This window comes from Prionailurus bengalensis, chromosome A1, assembly GCF_016509475.1.
Source record: "Prionailurus bengalensis isolate Pbe53 chromosome A1, Fcat_Pben_1.1_paternal_pri, whole genome shotgun sequence".
NCBI lineage: Eukaryota > Metazoa > Chordata > Mammalia > Carnivora > Felidae > Prionailurus > Prionailurus bengalensis.
Window position 1 is genome coordinate 142,430,350 of NC_057343.1, and position 18,368 is coordinate 142,448,717.

Below are 18,368 nucleotides of genomic sequence, written 5' to 3' on the forward strand. Positions count from 1 at the left end.
CCTGTTGACGAACATTTAGGTTGTTTCCAATATTTTGTCATTAAAACAATGCTGCATCACAGCACTTGGGTGGCTCAGTGGGTTAAGCATCTGACTCTTGATTTCGGCTCAGGTCATGATCTTACAGTTCGTGATGTTGAGCCCCATGTCGAGCTCTGTGCTGACAGTGCAGAGACTGCTTTGGATCCTCTCTTTCCCTCTCTCTCTGCTCCTCTCTCTCTCAAAAAATAAATGAATATATATATATATATATATATATATATATGGCACCTGGGTGGCTCAGTTGGTTAACCATCCGACTTCAGCTCAAGTCATGATCTTGTGGTTCATGGGTTCGAGCCCCGCGTCAGGCTCTGTGCTGACAGCTCAGAGCCTGGAACCTGCTTCGGATTCTGTGTCTCCCTCTCTCTCAGCTCCTCCCCTGCTCATACTCTGTCTGTCTCTCAAAAATAAATAAAACATTAAAAAAAATTAAAAATACATATATATGTACACACACACGTGTATATATTTATTTAAAACAATGCTGTATCATATTCAAATACATCTGTAGAATAAGATAGAAATGGAACAAAGCACTGGGACAAAATGCAGCAATTTGCCATCTATAGAAGTTGTGCCAATTTATACTTGTACCAGCAGTATTATCAAGCTCCTGGATCTTTGCCAGTCTGTTGAGTAAAAGATAGTATCTCATTGTGATTTTAGCATGCATTTCTATTATTACATGTGGATTGAAATATATATATATATATGTATATATATATATATATAACATATATGTATATACACACAACACATATATATAATATTTTATTTGAATCGAAGGTAATTAAAATATAGTGTAATAATGGTTTCAGGAGTAAAATTTAGTGATTCATCACTTACATATAACACCCAGTGTTCATCCCAACAAGTGCCCTCCTTAATGCCCATCCCCCATTTAGCCCATCCCCCACCCAACACCCCTCCAGCAACCCTCAGTTTGTTCTCTGTATTTAAGAGTCTCTTAAGGTTTGTCTCCTTCTCTGTTTTTATCTTATTTTTCCTTCCCTTCCTCTATGTTAATCTGTTGTGTTTCTTAAATGCCACATTTGAGTGAAATCATAGGGCATTTGTCTTTCTCTGACTGACTTATTTCACTTAGCATAATACACTCTAGTTCCATCCATGTTGTTGCAAATGGCAGTATTTTATTCGTTTTTGATTGTCGAGTAGTTTTCCATTGCATATATATATATATATATATATATATATACACACACACACCACATCCTCTTTATCCATTTGTCAGTTGATGGACATTTGGGATCTTTCCATACTTTGGGTATTGCTGATAGCACTGCTATAAACACTGGGGTGCATGTGCCCTTCAAATCAGTATTTTTGTATCCTTTGGGTAAATACCTAGTAGTGCAATTGCTGGGTTGTAGGGTAGCTCTATTTTTAATTTTTTGAGGAACTTCCATACTGTTTTCCAGAGTGGCTGCACCAGTTTGCATTCCTACTAACAGTTCAAAAGTGTTCCCTTTTCTCTAAATCCTCACCAACATCTGAGTTGCTTGAGTTGTTAATTTTAGCCATTCTGACAGGTGTGAGGTGGTATCTCATTGTGGTTTTGACTTATTTTTCCCTGATGATGAGCGACATTGAGCATCTTTTCATGTGTCTGTTAGCCCTTTAGATGTCTTCTTTGGAAAAGTATCTGTTCATGTCTTTTGCACATTTCTTCACTGGATTGTTTTTTTGGGGTGTGGAGTTTGATAAGTTCTTTACAGATTTCGGATACTAACCCTTTATCTGGTATGTCATTTACAAATATCTTCTCCCATTTTGTTGGTTGCCTTTTAGTTTTGTTGGTTGTTTCCTTTGCAGAATATTTTTATCTTGATGAGGCCCCAGTAATTCATTTTTGCTTTTGTTTCCCTTGTCTCTGAAGACATGTCTAGTAAGAAGTTGCTGCTGCCAAGGTCAAAGAGGCTGCTGCCTGTTTTCTCTAGGATTTTGATGGTTTCCTATCTTACATTTAGTTCTTTCATCCATTTTGAGCTTATTGGTTTAAGAAACTGGTCCAGTTTCATTCTTCTGTGTGTCACTGTCCAGTTTTCCTAACACCATTTGCTAAAGAGACTATCTTCTTTCCATCGGATATTCTTTCCTGCTTTGTCAAAGATTAGTTGGCTGCATTTCTCTTATATCTAAGAACCATTATTATTTCCTTTTTCTATGAACTATTTGTTCATTTTTCTATTTGATTGTGGATATTATTCTTATTAATTTCCTGAAATCTATACATATTAGGAAAAGTATTTCTTTGTGCATATGAGCTACAGATATTTTTTCTTAGTTTTAAACTTAATTTTTTAAGTTTTTTTTTTTTGAGAGAGAGAGAGAGCACAAGCAGGGGAGGGACAGAGAGCGAGGGAGAGAGGGAATCCCAAGCCCTTGTCAAGCTCCACACTGACAACATGGAGCCCGATGCAGGGTTTGATCCCTTGAATCATGAGCTTATGACCTGAGGCGAAATCCAGAGTTGGATGCTTAACCAACTGAGCCACCCCGGTGCTCTGTAATTTGGTCTTTTGATATTGATTATGGTATTATGTACTCTGTGGCTTCTGGGTCTCCCATGACTTCTTCATTTAAAGAAGTGAAGTCGTCTATGTATTTGGAATTTATCCTGAGTAAGATATGGGATAGGCATACCACTTTGTTTTTCTTTATCTCACATTACTATGGAATTATTTGTCTCCATCCTTGTAAATGATACCTGAAAATCTATTATATAGCTATATGAGTACACTTTGTTGCTCATCACGGGATCATAAACCGGACTAGGGCAAGGGCCTTGGCCATCATTGTTTTTCACTATATCCTCAATACTTTGAAAATCCCTGGGACCTAGTAGGTGCTCAATCAGTATTCAGAGAATAAAGGAATGAAAGAGTGGATCAGAGAGCTACAATCACAATAGTGCTTCATAACAAGCCACCTCAAAACTCAGAGGCATATAACATATTGCTCAATCACACAAGATAGAATCCCGATACCTGGATCCTTCCTCACAGAGATTGTTTCTTTGGTCTGGGATGCACTCGGACTTTTTTTTTCCCGAACTCCCCAGGAGATTCTTATGTGCATCAATGTTTGGCCACCTTTATTTTAGTTAATATTTGCTGTCATTCTAACTGGTTGTAACAAAGTTTTAAGTTGCTTAATCATGATGCTATTATCTGAAGCATAGTAATGAGGGAACTGAGGCACATGGAAAATGAAGTGACACTTGAATTATGTTTACAGAGAACAAAAAGGTGAAATTTTAGAAGCTATATAGGAATTTAATCATGGAATTCAGGTTCTAACACTTATAACACAATAATTTATCTCATGGAGAGGGGAGGATTCCTTTCCAAATGATTCAGAACCCCAAATTATTAAGGACTTACAGAAAGTTCATGTCATAATGATATATATTGTCAAATGTATTGAGGAGGAAATTGGCATTTGCTGTTATTATGAGATACTCCCAGGACGACCCTGTAGAATTAGACCAAGATTGTCTAATGCTGTGACAATTTTTCCTTCTTAGGAGAAAAGCAGATGAAATTAAAGAGGGTGATGATTTATCTATTGTTCTTTGGCAAGGTGTTGCCAAGGTCCCTGGAATTCTCTCCCAAAGACAGCCTGTATTAACAAATCTCTCGTCTGAAGCTTCTTTGTTTACAAGCCCTGCTTGATTGATCTCCCTCTTGATATATTTCCTCCATACATAAATTGGGGGAAAACTTCTCTGTTTGTAAAAGAGAAAAAATTTGTAATCGAATGTCACCAAAAGGCCACGATTTCTACACCAGGGAAGGCAGGAAATCATAACTCTCTTCTCGCACCCTGGGAACAGTCTCCTGGTTGTAACACAGGGGCTTGGCCAAGCTCCGGAGTCCGATGCTGTATATATTGAAGAATGGATAATACAAGACATTGCTTGGCATTATGAATTATGAGTAAAAGGAGAGAGAAACCCTCTGGCCATTACCTTTCTTTTGAGTCCTACAACCATCTCATAGTGATCAGAAGAATCCAAGTGCTGTCTGTTCCAGGGAGAGGAGTCATTGCTAACCACGGCAAGCTCTAAAATAACTGTGTGTTTTGAGTGGCACTTAATAAATATTCACTAATAACATTAGGCCACTCAGAACCAAGCAGGAAGATAAGGCCATTTTTTTTTGTTTTATACTTGAGTAATTGATAAAAAAATAATTGCAAAGCTTTAAATGTTTAGCAGTGATTAGCTAAAACCATCACCTCAAAGCCCTTCCCACTTTGATAAACTCATTCCCATGAAAATACTCAGAACCTGAGGAACAGCAGGGAAAGAAGCCAATAAAAGCAGCTCAAAGAGTTTTACATTATCTCCATAAGCTATCTAATCTAGCCATTTTGAATGATCTATGTAAATTAATTACACTTTTTAATTAGGTGGTCTTTTAGCTTGCATATTGAAGTTTACCACTAATTACAGCAAGGCAGGAGGTCACTTGATTGGTATGGGAAACAAGAGGCCTTTATTTCATTGAACTGAAACACTGAACAGTTAATGCTTAGGAAAAAAAAACTGTAAAATTTATGTCAGTTCTCAAAATTCCAACTGCGCAGCTCTTGTTCATTTTTTCTTTTGACTCAAATCTCCTCTATAGCTCACTGGGGGTTTTCCTTTATAAATATCAGAATGACTTCTAAACACCCACTGACTCAAAACTATTATAATAGAGCAGCTAGGAAGCCTGAATTTTGCATCCCTAATGCTAGGGGGAGAAAACCCACCCTTTTGATATTAGTCACATTAAATGCCATTTAATTACAAGTGCAGCTGTTTCCAGATGTGGCTTTATTTTGTTTCTGCCAGCCAGCCAGTCTTCGATTTTCATTAACTGCGTCATTTAAACAATAACAACAAAAACCCACAAATGCTAGAGCTATCTTTATGCCAAGCAGAACAAAGTATTCTTTAATTTAAAAAAATATAGTGGTCATTGTAGTGAACGGAGTGCATGTAATATCTTCATTCTTGAGTGACATTTTATGGTTCTTTTCCTCATCCAATCTTGCGTCAAGCAGCAGGACCCCAAATTTCCATTCTTTTTCCATATTTTAGTGACCCGTGCTGTCCAATAGTAGGTGGAATTTTATAAGAAGCATTTGCTGATTTAATGCAATCCTTAGAAAAATCAGGATTGCTAATTAAAAACCACAGCATGAATAAAAGTCTTGACCCAGAGGAATTCTCCTACCTGCCACTCAGAAGGGTCCTCATTTTCATGCCGGCACACACACATCACAATCCTGGGAGTTCAGTTAATCTACTGCCGGTCGTGTTTCCTCCTGGGCCAAGGGCATGCTTCTGTGAGATGGCTTGCCCATCTCCCCAAAGGGAGAGGGTGTATTATTATGGTCTCCTCATCCAGCTTTATATTTTCAAGTCACTTTCAACAGGACAGTTTAAGAGAAGGGGCACCAGCTGGGGGCATCAGGAGGCTTGGGAGGCAGACCCCGTTCTCAGAGAACTGGGTGGCTGCGGCCATCCCCTTCATTTCCCTGGTGGCCCCCACTTTCCTCATCTGTGAAATGAGGGATTCATTTGTACCGGGTGCTCTCAAGTTCTGTCTACTTCAAATAACTTCCAAGGCTGCCTCTGCTGATAAATACATTCAATTCATCATCTATTTATCTGCACAATGGTAAGCTCCTGGAAAGCAGGAATCAGAATGGTATTCCCTTTTTTGAGCCCCAGCACCTAAAGACTCAACAATGTCAAAGTACAATAAACATTTGTTGAATTATTGGGAACGAAAATCAAGACAACGATGGAACGTGTTTTTAGTAGCAGCAACAACAAACTTCTTTTTCTTTTTTTGGAGGACATGCATAAGCTAGCATTGTGCTAAATACTTTATATGGTTTGTCTCGTTTAGTTGACAAGCTTCTATTTCCTTTTTCCTTCTGTGGCAGACACTATTAATACAATCCATTCACGTATGGATTCATCCTTACCAGCAGAACCCCACTTTTGTTTGAGGTAGCAATGTAAATGTTACAAACAATTACTTCCCCCAGATTGCCTGCTCCTTGGGGCAAACCACGTAGCTCAGTTTTGGCCAGGGAGACATAAGCAGAAATCCATTGGAAAGCTGTTGTCTCCAAGATAAAAAGGGGAAATATCGGCTGGAATCTGCCTTTTGTCATTCCACCTGCTCTTACTCCCTGGCTGGGACTTGGACTCAATGCCCACAGGCAGGTGGGTCTAGTTCCCACGTGAACAACAGCAACAGTATAAAGGCTGGTGGAGCAAGAAGTCAGATGGAGCCTGGCTCCTTGGCGGCTTCCTCGAGTGGCCGCGTCAACCCTACCCTGTGCCTCCAGACTTCTGGTTATACGAGAAAGCTAAATCTCCTCACATATTCTCTACCCTGCCTACAGTCCATCCATGATGATACTACAATTGCAGTTTTCCCAAACATGGAACATTCCTGACCATTGTTTTTGTAAGTTCTGGTCTACTCATATTCCTTCTACTAGGACTCATACTCCCACTCATACTCCTGCCGGATTGTCCGCCTCTTCATGAGTTTCTACCTTTGTAACTCAGCCTTTGTTTGACCACTTCTGTATTAACTGTATTTTCTCATTTTCTATCTTTTTGATCCTCTGGTATCTGGGGCCTCCCTGACTAGGCAGAGTCTGGCCCTCCTAGGGCTTAGCCACTTCTTTGAGACAGCCGACAACTTACCAGCAAGAGAACCTTTCAAATGCAAACTAATCAACCAGAGTCCTTACTCTGAACCACCTCTATCTGACTCCAGGAGGCAATATTCCTCTGCCCTAATCATCCCAGGCCCGGGTAGTGGACAACTGAGGACTACCCCTATAGCCCAGGGCCAGCTATCAATTATTCGAACTATCCACTGTCCAATCCCAAGCCTGCTCAGTTCCTTGTTACTTTGCCCATTCCCTCCCATTCCCTCCTGCAAAAACTGCACTCAAGTCTTTTGCTCATGCTTTTCTCACATTCCTTCTGCCTCCTGACTCACCCTAGGGCTTCCCTCTATCGTCCTACATTACATCATGTAGGGACACCATGTCCCTTCTTGGGAATTTTAAGAAATTATCTTTTCAGTGACAACTGTCTCCTGATCTGTTGACTTCACAAAATTGCAGATATACTTTAAAGCAGCTTCTATGGGTGTTTGGCTGGCTCAATCAGTGGAGCATGTGATTCTTGACCTGGGGGTTGTTAAGTTCGAGCCCCATGTTGGGTATAGAGATTACTTAAAAATAAAATCTTAGGGGGGCACCTGGGTGGCTCAGTCGGTTGAGCGTCCAACTTCGGCTCAGGTCACGATCTCACGGTTCGTGAGTTCGAGCCCCGCGTCGGGCTCTGGGCTGACAGCTTGGAGCCTGGAGGCTGCTTCGGATTCTGTGTCTCCCTCTCTCTCTGCCCCTCCCCCGTTCATGCTCTGTCTCTCTCTGTCCCAAAAATAAATAAACGTTAAAAAATTTTTTTTAATTAAAAAAAATAAAAGCTTAGGGTCGCCTGAGCGGCTCAGGTGGTTAAGCATCTGATGTCGGCTCAGACCACGATCTCACAGCTCATGAGTTTGAGCCCTATGTCAGGTTCTGTGCTGATAGCTCAGAGCCTGGAGCCTGTTTTGGATTTCATATCTCTGTCTCTATCTGCCCCTCCCCTGCTCATGCTGTCTCTCTCTCAAAAATAAATAAACATTAAAGACAAATAAAAAAAAATCTTAAAACAAAACAACTTCTAGTAGCTTGACCCCACCTACCTTCTTCATCTTCCCATGAGATATGCCCGGACTTATATAGGTAGGACAGGAAGAAGGTACTGGTTTCATTGCACTTGCTATTCTCGTTCTATCTTTAATACTACACTTAGTCACTGCTGGGTTTTTTGTTGGTTTATTTTTGAAAGAGAGATAGAGACAGAGCTCAAGCAGTGGAGAGGCAGAGAGAGAGAGGGAGACACAGAATGTGAAGCAGGCTCCAGGCTCCGAGCTGTAAGAACAGAGACCAATGCGGGGCTCGAACTCACCAACCGCAAGATCATAACCTGAGCCGAAGTCAGATGCTTAACTGACTGAGCCACCCGGGCACCCCTGGTCACTGCTGTTGATCATGGATTATAAGCCTTTCAACTAGGAGCAAATGTTGCCTCTCTTGACGGATTTAAATTCTTTCCTTTGCAAAAGGTCTCTAGGTTAGATGTCTACTGATGATATGATACACATTAGCAAACAGTAAAAACTACTGGAGGAACTGGGCACATGGATTCTTAGAACGTTAAAGATAAATGGGGCCTTTAGGAATCATCTAGAGACCAGACTCTAGCTCAGATCTCCTGTGACCCAAAGAGGTAAAGTGACTTTACCTAGGCACATAGGGAACCAATAACAGTCAAAAGTATAGATAATTTACATGAGTGACTTCCTTCTCCATTGAGCGCTTAGTATATACAAAGTCACATGTAGACACTACAAAGAACGTGGTGGGAGCTGACTCAAAGTTAAGGCAGACTTTGATCCTGCCCTCTCTTATAGGAAAAAATAAAAAGGAGTAGATAACCAGAGCTCAGGGTGGAAATAGGTCTTCAGGTAGAGATGAGAAAATGTGTTGATCTCCTCTGTTTACTGAAACCCTACGAAGAAAATGCTACATAATTAAAAATGAATTAACCCACAAAGACAACCAGAACAGGACAGGAGATAACAGTAGATAAAAGATTTAAACACAGCTTCTAGGGGCACCTGGGTGGCTCAGTTGGTTAAGCGGCCACCTCTTGATTTCGGCTCAGGTCATGATTTCATAATTGGTGAGATGGAACCCTGCTAGAGGCTCTGTGCTGACAGTGCAGATCCTGTTTGGGATTCTGTCTCTCTCTCTCTCTCCCTCCCTCCCCCACTCACAGGTGCTCACTCTTTCAAAATAAATAAATACACATTAAAAAAATAAATACAGCTTCTAAAAATGAGAAGCAGAAAGAGGAATGGTAACTGACTTAGCAGGATAGAGAACATTAAACAACCTGTGTATTCACAAAGGGCATCAAAAAGAAGGGAGGCTCTTGGCCCTACCGTGTGATGGAGGAGAGCATGGTTGGATGAATCACATCCTCTTTCCCATTCCAACCTCTGGTCAGGTACCTACCTGTACTTTCAAGAGAAACATAAGGTTTAATTCCCTAGAGATATTGAACATGAGAAGATCTGGATTTGGAAACCTATCAGAGAGGCCCAGGATAAGTAGATGCTGAAAATAATCAAATTAACTGAAAAATGAATATGTGGCTCCTAGCATCTCTCTCCCTTCCCACAACTACTTACCAAGACATCAGCTTACAAAAAAGTAGCAGAGAAAAAACCTCCACAAACTAATATGTGGTGTTGGGAGTGATGAGAGTTATCTCAAAAAGAAAGTTCAGCTTCCTACCCATCAATCCACAGTAAAGACCACAAGCCAACAAGTCAAGGCACATAGTATTCCTAAGCAGCTTTTTTGGCACCCCTTGAATATAAATGGGTAGCCAAAAAGCATTAGACACTTGAGGAAATTTCTAAGGTGAAAGATGGAGACCAAAGAGAATGAAGAAGCTCGTAGGAACAGTGAATACAGCAGAATAAAATGTCAAGAGAACTAAAGTTACAAAATCAGAGATGAGAAACTATTGCATTCATAAAACAAATGAAATACGCTATGTAAAAGAAAGACTAAAAGATCAAAAAATGCTTTTGGAAATGTAAAAAGATGACAGTTGAAATTAAAAATACAGTAGAAGAATTACAAGGTGGAATTGATGACATTTCCCAGAAAACAGACTGAATAAAGAGATGGAAAATGGAACAGAGCAGATAACACAAATTAGAACAGTGCTTTCCATAGAAACAGATTACAAGCCACACTTTTAATTTTGATTTTTCTAGTAGTCACATAAAAAAGAACAGGCAAGATGTGCCTGGGTGGCTCAGTCGGTTAAGCCTCTGACTTCAGCTCAGGTCATGATCTCACCAATCATGAGTTCGAGCCCCATATCGGGCTCTCTACTGTCAGCACTGAGCCCACTTGGGATCCTCTGTCTTCCCTTCTCTCTGCCTCTCCCCTGCTTTCACACACGCTCTCTCCCTCAAAAATAAATAAACATTAAAAAAATAGGCAAAATTAATTTTAGTAATGTATTCTATTTAACCTAATAAATTCAAGATACTGTCGTTTCAATATGTAATCAATATAACATTTCTTAACGAAATATTTTATAATCTTTTTTCATACTGAGTCTCATAACACACCTCCATTTGGACAGTCTACCCTTCAAGTGCTCAATAGCCACAAGTGGCTAGATGGCACCATAATGGAAAGCACAGATATAGGAGATGAGTCCAGAAGATCCAATATCTGAATAATGTAAGTTCTAGAAAGAAAAAGAGGAAAACATAGGATTCCGGCAACAGAGGTCTCAATACAAGACCAAGGCTGGAGGACACCACCAGGAGGATGGGCATGTGGCAGGGAGCTACCCGTTCCTAGTGGGGCCAGAGGACGGAAGCTTCAGAAGGGAGGGCTCCATGTAGAAAAGAACAGATGTCATCTGTTTAAAAGTTGGAAAGACTCGGGGCGCCTGGGTGGCGCAGTCGGTTAAGCGTCCGACTTCAGCCAGGTCACGATCTCGCGGTCCGGGAGTTCGAGCCCCGCGTCAGGCTCTGGGCTGATGGCTCAGAGCCTGGAGCCTGTTTCCGATTCTGTGTGTCCCTCTCTCTCTGCCCCTCCCCCGTTCATGCTCTGTCTCTCTCTGTCCCAAAAATAAATAAACGTTGAAAAAAAAAATTAAAAAAAAAAAGTTGGAAAGACTCATTTGTCAGCTGTTTGACAGATTTGTCAGGGCATTTGGGAAAAATTAAGGATGGATTTATAAAAATTAAATGAAAGTACCGAGGCTATTATTAATTACAAGAAAAAGAAATAATTGTGGGGAAAAATAAAACATATAATCAAAAGTACATTAATTGGCTTAAGAAAAGAAAACCCTCGGCTATCATTGTGGGAAGTCAGTAAATGAGGCTGGAAATCAGGAAATGAAGAAATAAGCAGTTTACACCCATGACTCCGAAAGAATGAAGGTAAACACCAGAAGGAGCAGATCAAAGAACTAACACCGTTTCTGGAGAATCACACTGGGAACGTGGGCAGAGTCTGCTGTGTTTTGTAACCTTTTACGTTATACGATTTTAAAAACTCTGCCCATGCGTTAACACCAAACAACTATAAACACATTTACAAAAAGTAATCATATTAATATAGATAAGGGCTAAGAGAGTTAAGAGTGGAGAATTTACACACCTCCAGAAGGAGGAGAGTAGGGAAAGTTTCTTAGAAGAGCTGAGATTTTTCCCTGCTTCTTGAAGGGAAGTGAAGAGTCTAGTAGGATAAGGTCTAGTTTCTTTTTCACCCTAGTGGCAGGGAGGTGTTTAAATAAAGAAAATATTAAAATACAAATAAAATATAAATGAATAAAATATTAAAATATAAATAAAATACAGATTCCTAGATGTCTGTGAATTTGAAAGGAAAGATGGTAAAAATACTGATTCCTTTGAAGCTATTTTTCTTTTGTGACTATTCAAGTTGCTGGAACGGGCAATCGTGCTTTTCCAACTGGGAGCTAGAAAGACCTTAAAGATTAACTGTCTAACCCCCAAATCACCTAAAAGACCTATTCGTGGGCCCAGCCCCAGATCCACAGCATCAGAGTCTCTCAGGGTGAAGCTCAATTATCTGTATTTTTAAAAAGCTCCCCAATGGATTTGGCAATTATCTAGGAGTAATATGATTCCTCTTTAAGAGCCACTCCTGCGTTTTGCCAGTCAGGGAACCTGACACACTGATAACTTAAACCAGTGGTTCTTAAAGTGTGGTCCCTGGACCAGCACTTGCAGCGATATCTGGGAACTTGGTAGAAGTTAGGACTTGTGTATTTTCAGGCCCCATTCTAGACCTATTGAATCGGAAACTTTTTTTTTTTTTTTAAGTTTACGTATTTACTTTCAGAGAGAGATCAAACTGGGGAAGGGAAGAGAGAGGGAGACAGAGAAAGAATCCCAGGCAGGCTCCACATGGCCAGCATGGAGCCAGATGTGGGGCTCAAACTCATGAACCATGACATCACGACCTGAGCCAAAATCGAGACGCTTAACCGACTGAGCCACCCAGGCACCCACAATCATAAACTGTTTTAATAACCCTTCGAGGTGAATCTGATGTACATTCAAATTTTTGGGGTTAAACTATCATACCAGAGGAGCACTTGGTATCATAGAAAGCTCATCAGCCAATCACATCTCATTTTATAGAGGAGAAATGGAGAAGCAGAAAATTTAAAGGACTTGCCCATGAGCATGGCAGCAGCAGTCTTGGTATTAGAGGGAAGACAGGGTCTACAAGTTGGAAATGCTAAAGCCAAAAAGTGAGACAGCCTGGCCCTCAATCATATCATTGAACTGCTACTCTTTACTCAGAACCACGTACTCCCATATTGTACTCGAGTGAGACCGTGATCGTCTTTGTTGTTTGGATCAGTATTAGTCAGCTGAACACATTCTATATAATCCAGAGGTCTTCTGAAAACACTCTGCAGTTTTTCACTTTATCTCCTATTTGAGATAATTTTGATAGCTGTGGTATATCATATGAAATCAAAAGTGAAAGTTTCTGTTGGTCCCTTCCTCTGGGCTCCAATCAGGCCTTCTATGACTCCTATTCTAACACCAATTTCGATGTAAGGGTTTCCCCCTGCCCCCGTATCATTGAGCAATTCTCCAACACCAGCTGGGTGTCCTACAATGTAACTCAATTCTGACACTATCTGCCTGGAGATAGCATCAGGTCCCACAGTCAAGGGTTCAGTCCTGTGAGCCTGCTCCCCGCCCCATGAGCACTTCAGATGACAGTAGCAAACCTAGGTTATCACCTATGCTTCTGACAGATCAGCTATACATTGGAGGTATATCCCCCTCCTTGGGCTTGATTGCTTTGCTAGAGCTGCTCACAGAACTCAGAGAAACATTTTACTTACTGGGTTCCTGGTTTATTATAAACAGATTTAACTCACAAAAAGCCAGATGGAAGGGAGGCACAGGGCCAGATATGGGGATGAGAGGCAGAATTTCAGTGGTTCTCCAGGAGCACCATCCTCCCCAGTCTCCATGGTTTACCAACCAACCTGGAAGCTCTCTGAATCCTCTCCTGTTTGGTTTTTATGGCGGCTTCATTCCACAGGCATGATTGATTAAATCACTGGCCGCTGGTGATCAAGTCAACCTCCAACCTCTCTCCCCTCCCCAGAAGTCAGGGAGGTGGGACTGAAAGTTCCAACCCTCCAATCACAGGGTTGATTCCTGTGGCAATCTGCCCTCATCCTTCTGTGCTACCAAAAAAAAAAAAAAAAAAAAAAAAAAAAAAAAAAAAAAAGAAAAGAAAAAGAAAAAAAAGCCACCCAATTAACACAAAGTCAGGTGTAGCTGAAAGGGGTTTTGTTATGAATTTTAAGAGACGTGATCCCTCCTATTGCTTAGGAAATTCAAAGGGTTTTGGGAGCTCTGTGCCAGAAACAGGACAAAGACCAAATATGTATTTCCTATTATAAATCACAATATCACAATGACCTTTATCCTGGCATTTGGTCCACTGCACTATAAGAATTACTTATGGAATTATGAGCCTGGCACAGTGCCTGGGCGCATTGTAGGTACTCAATGGTTGTGGAATGAATGGATGAAGTATGTGTTCTAACTCTGTGTTCTTATTACAAATCATTATGGATACTGCTCCTTTTTTTTTTTTTTTTTTTTTTTTTTTTTTTTGTCTATGGGCCCAGCTATTTCCCCACCCAAGGGTTTGTCAACTTCCCTGGATATTTATAAACCATGTAATAGTTTCATTTTCAACGCAGCCTTTCCCCTAACAGAAACATACAGCTTTTGCTGTGAGTCATAGTTTTCCTCCCACCCCTGGGATGTCTTTGGTGGAAGCGGATGTGAAAAATGGGTATTCAGAAGAGAACAAATTCTAACTGGAATTAACCTGTAAACTAAACTATGTTCTGTCAGGGGTCTGGAGGGAGTAGAAGGTCTGGAATGAGTGGAAAGACGCAGAGAGTGGAAGAATCAGGACAGTGGTGTTAGCGGTCCTACAAGGCAGAGCAGTCTCTGGTAAGTAGGCCACAGACATCCCAGAGCCAAGCCCAGGCTAAGTTCCCAAGGTTTAGGATCCTTACACCTGAAACCTTTAACACGGAGGTCACCCATCTGAGTACTGAGAAAGCTCTGCCTTACCTCTCCTTGGGGCTTCCTGATCAGGAAGGGAGACTGTGGTACTGATGGCTGTATTTCCCAGGGAGCTGGGGGAAACACTAGCATGAGCTTTACTCTTCTCCCTGGGAGTCTGCTCAGCTGTAGGCAACTTGCTTGGGGAGCTACACGCTGGGGAAGCTGGTTTGGGGGGAGGGGAGGGGCAGTCCCTGCTCTGCAACAGGGAAAGCTCTCCAAAGTGAGTGTTTGGAGCAGGCAAAGACACTGATAGATTACTTTCCTCAATTTTATCTTGTGTCCACTTTACCTCCAAGATCTCAGATAACTCATCAGAAAATCATTTGCCTTTAAAAGGAGAAGAGATGTCAAGTGCTGTCTTTCTCCCTGAGATAACCTAACAAATGTCAGTTTTCTGTAGTGTCAAATCCTCTAGCTCAGCCCGATCACTTTCATGACAGACCCTCATCCCTTTTCCCAGCACAGCTGGAACAGACCCTCAGAGCAGGAGCCTGGGTCCAGTTCTTACAGGCAGGTTCTAGCTTCTGTAGGTAACCCTGGGCCTCCGGGGTTCTACAACATTCTTCTTCCCTTTGTTTTTACCCCCGCCGCGGGGTGGCAGCAGCTTCCAGCAAGTTGTTACTCTCTGGTTGCTTTACCATTTCCCTTTTGTTCTTGTTATTGTTGTTTTTACCATTTCCTATTTGACTTTCAGCTTTTTCCTTTCCCATCACGTACAAAACTAAATTCCTGCATTAAATTCTCTTTGGAATTTCTCTTAAAATCCCTTTGAAACGCCTGGATTCTGTTTTCCTGGTAGGGTCCTGCCTGGTAGAAGGACTTACTGTGTGTGAGGCTCTATATAAAGTGCCAATATGCATCATCATCTGAGGCTGGTACTGTCATCACCCTGTCTCTACAACTGTGGAAATGACAACTCAGATTAAGTTGATGGTCCAAGTTCACATAGTGCGCTCATATGACAGAGTAGAGCTCGGAAGAACCCATGCGGTGTCACTCTCTATATAGTGCATGTTCTTAAACACAACACTAGTAACTTGCATCCCATTTATGGAACGCTGGGGGTAAGCTTTAAATTGTGAGGATCCACGTGGTTTGCTGTTTCTTCTGGCCAGAATACTTCAGGTCTCAATTTAAATTTCACTTTCCTGAGGAAGCCTCTTCCATCACCCACAGTTGACGTTGAGGACCCCCATCCCTGTGTACTAGGCCTTCTTATTCTGTTTCTCATGCTATATTGTATTTGCTTGTCTGCTGTTTGTCTTTCTTGCCCCACTGAGAGTTGCCTGAGGGTAGGGACTATGCCTTTTCTTGTTCACCATTCTATTCCTACTACCTTGCACAACAAAGATTTGATAAATAAATGAATGAAACACTCTTAGACATGAGGTCACTCTGCTGCTCAAAAACCTCTGAGTCTCCACATGGCCTGGGTTATTAAGGCCCAAGCTTCCTGCTTGGCTTCCAAGAGCATTTAAAACCTAGCCTGGCCACCTGTCTCCATGACTCTTGAGTCCAGCAAGCCCTCCACTCCACTCAGGCCAGTAACTTTGCTAGCTCTCTTGACTTCCTTCTTAGATGCACCACACGAAGGAGCACTGTCAGAACTGCTTGCCTTCCTTACTTCCATCCCACCATCCTTCAAGTGTCCCCTCCATCTTGTCCTTGAAGTGTGTCAGGCGATGCTATTCCTGTCTTACAATTCTTATCATCCACGTCTTTTATTTTCAGCATCTGAATACCACCCGTCTACCCGCAAGTGTTGCAGGGGCAGAGCCTTGCATGATAGATGCTGAAAAATGTTCATGCTTGTTTTGTCTGCCTCACTTGCCAAAGAGAGGATGTAAACCTATAAACTTGGCTCCACAAATCAGAAACACTCATCCTAGACTTTGCAGCGGGAACTGGTGTTGCAGAGCAAAGATGAGAATGTAGTGCTTTCTCTGGTGGTAATGGTGGTGGAGGTGGTGGTAGCCAGAATTCCTAGGACAACTATGGCAGAGAGGGAACCGGTGTGTGCAGTGTCCAGGGGGTAGTCATGTAGAAAGAACTAATGATTTTAGTGTCTGTACAGATCTGTCCTGCAACATAATTTGGGGATTGTTATTAGCTACACAATATTTATTGGCAGTCTTCATGAGTTGTATGTTCCTCGAGAGCAGAGATCTTTGCTTGTCTTGCTTACTATTTCATCCAAGCTCCATTATAGTGTCTGGCTAATATAATAGTAGAGGCTCAAGAAATACTTGTTGCTTAAATTTACAGTTGACCCTTGAACAACATCAGGGTTAGGGATGCTGATACCTCCCATGTGGTAAAAAGTCTGCATAGAACTTTTGATTCCCCAAAAGTTGACTACTAATAACCTGTTGACTGGAAGCCTTACTGATAACATAAACAGTTGATTAACATGTATTTTGTATGTTTTATGTATTATATGCTGTATTCTTATAGCAAGCTAGAGAAAACCAAATATGAAAATCATAAGACAAAATATATTTATGGTACTGTACTGTCTGTATAAAAAAAATCTTGTATAAGTGGACCCACACTGTTCAAACCCATGTTGTTCAAGGATCAACTGTAACTTTTTCATCCATTTAAGCTTTGTTGTGTGGGATGAGATAAAAATCTATTTTTCTCAGTAGGTAACTGACTTGCCTAATTCCATTTATTTATTATCCATCCTTTACCTCTACCAGGTACTTAGGTATTTATATATACTTGGGACCTGTTTGGGTTTTCTATCGGACTCCTCTGAGTTTGTTTTTTTGTTTCTTTGTTTGTTTAGAGAGAGCAAGACGGGGGGCGAGGGGTAGAGGAAGAGAGATTAATCAGGACGCGGAGCTGGATCTCACAATCCTGGGATCAAGACCTGAGCCGAAATCGAGTTGGACACTCAACCGACTGAGCTACCCAGGTGCCCCTCTACTGAGTTTAATCTTGTGCCAATTTCAGTGTTTAAATGCAGTAGTTTTAAGTTTCGAAATCCATCTGCACCATTTCCTACATTGTCCTCTCTTCCTTACGAATTCTCCATTTTTAAGATTTTCTTGGATTTTCTTGGTTTATTTTTTCTCTATATATAATTTTGGTAATTGTGGTATTACATTTATGTATTTACATTTTTTTAAAGTTTATTCATTTTTGACAGAGAGAGAGGGAGAGGGAGAGACAAAGTACGAACGAGGAGGGGTAGACAGAGACAGAGATACAAAATCTGAAGCAGGCTCCAGGCTCCAAGCTGTCAGCACGGAGACCAACACAGGGCTGAACTCATAAACTGCTTGATCACGACCTGAGCTGAAGTCGGATGCTTGCTTAACCGACTGAGCCATCCAGGTGCCCCTACATTTATATATTAATTTGTGGAAAATTTACATCTTTAAAATATTTTCACTAAGTGTATTAGGTTTCCTATTTCCCTGTACACTCACTGCATAATATCAATTTAAATTTCATTAATCTTGGGTCACCTGGGTGACTCAGGTAGATGAGTGTCTGGCTCTTGACTTCAGCTCAGGTCATGATCCCAGGGTGGTGGGATCAAGCCCATGAGTCAGGCTCCTAGCTGAGTGTGGAGCCTGCATAAGATTCTCTCTCTCCCTCTCTCTCTCCTTCTCTCTCTCTCTCGCCCTCCCTCTGCCTTCTCCCCTGCTCCCATATGCTCTCTCTTAAAAAAAAAAAAAAGAAACAAAAAACTGTTAATTAGTTTCACCAATGTTTTCTTCTTTCTACCTTTCAATTTTTTTTCCTCTTTATATTGAAATCTTTGACTCAGTTAAAATTTATTTTGGTGTGAGAAGTGAAATAGAGATCCAGCTTTATTTCTACCCCTCATTGATTAGCCAGTTATCCCAATATGATTTATTAAATATTCTCTTTCTCCCAAGGTTCTGAAATTTCCATAAGCATATACTAAATTCTCATAAATATATATTTGGGTTTACTTCTGCGTTCTATTCTCTTATTTTCTTTTACCAT